We start from the raw sequence: 1,920 nt of genomic DNA on the forward strand, positions 1-1,920 counted from the left end.
AATCAAATTTCACTCCACCAAAAGGCAGAAATATCTACCTTGACCAATATATTGACACCCTATCAAACTTCCCCCTAAAACAAAATACCAAAGTTAGGCCGAACATTAACAAATCAGAGATATCTGCACTTAAACGCATACAAAACGATGAAACAATAATAATTAAACAAGCAGATAAAGGGGGTGCAATCGTCATCATGGATGTGGAATACTACAAGGATTTAGTTGAGGAACAACTAAAGGATACAACCTTCTATTGTGAAATACCCTCGAACATAGACCACCACATCATGAAGAAGATCAACCACCTAGTTTCTAAACACTACAATTCACTCACTGACAATGAAAGAGACTACATTACCAACTTCGAACCAAAACCCAGTAACTTTTACGGCTTACCCAAAATACATAAGTCAGAAGACATTCAACAGGCAGTAAAAGAACAAGGAAGTGAATACATAAAAGTGCTACATCCAAAAGATTTAAAACTTAGACCAATTATAGCTGGCCCAGTATGCCCTACTCACCGTCTAAGCAATTTCATCGACATTCTTTTGAAGCCACTATGTACATACATACCCAGTTTCATTCGGGATGACATCGACTTTTTATCCCATCTTCCCAAAACCACTGAAACAAATTCAATCCTACTGAGCTTTGATGTAGTAAGCCTATACACAAATATCCCACATGATTTAGGAATAAAGGCGGTTGAATACTGGGTAGACAAACACAGAGAAGCAATTCCCAACAGGTACACGGTGACATTTATACTAGAATCAGTGAGACTTATCCTGGAAAATAAAACTTTCTTCTTCAATGGTAAGAACTATATCCAAATTAAAGGCACGGCTATGGGAACGAGGTTTGCTCCCGTTTATGCGAATTCGGTGATGGATTACTTGGAACAAAAACTCTACCAGGAAATAGAGGAGAGATATAATACCGAAATTAGGAAGTTTATAGAAAAAGCATGGAAGAGAGACCTGGATGATTGATTCATAATCTGGACCAAACCTCAAAGAACCGTGGAAGAATTTAACACCCTCCTGAACAACCTACACCCATCCATCCAATTTACAAAGGAGATGAGCAGAAGCAAATTACTATTTCTAGATATAATGGTAATTAAAAAGAACACCGCCATTACCACAGATATATATTACAAACACACAGACACACACCAATACTTGAACTTTAAATCGTGCCATCCACCCCATACAAAACGCAACATACCATACTGCCTAGCCAGGAGAATATGTACTATTGTAGAGGATATAGAGACCAGAAATCAGCGCCTGATAGAACTGAAAGAATTTCTGCTGAAGCAAAAGTACCCGTCACGACTCATAGAAAATGGTATTCAGCGGGCTTCGAAAATACCCATACAACAACTGAGGACACCGCAAAGAAAAGACAAACAGGAAAAGATCATTCCATTTATAGTGACACAAAATCCATGCCACCAGAACATCTTTAATATCGCCAAAGCGAACTTACTGATCCTTGCACAAAGTAAGGAATTGAGAAATATCATTACAGATCAAAATATAACTCTCAGTAAGAGACAACCTAAAAACTTGAAAAAGCTATTAACAAAGGCAAGGTTTAACCTCAGCAACAAAAATCAAACATTCACTGTATCCAAATGCAATGATAGCCGATGCGGTACATGCCGATCAATCCATACCGGCCCATATATGAACACAAAAACAGGGAAAATATTCACCAATGCGAACATGAACTGCAAAAGTAGAAATCTAATCTACTGCATCAAATGCCCTAATTGTGAAGAACTGTACGTTGGCCAGACAGGTAATGCACTATCGGAACGCTCACGGGTGCATCGACAACAGATTAAAAACCCAGAAGTCCGCCAAATACCACTGAGTAACCATCTGGCAACATGTGGTCATCAAA

This window comes from Octopus bimaculoides, chromosome 3 (assembly GCF_046866305.1).
Source record: "Octopus bimaculoides isolate indiv1 chromosome 3, ASM4686630v1, whole genome shotgun sequence".
Taxonomy (NCBI): Eukaryota; Metazoa; Mollusca; class Cephalopoda; order Octopoda; family Octopodidae; genus Octopus; species Octopus bimaculoides.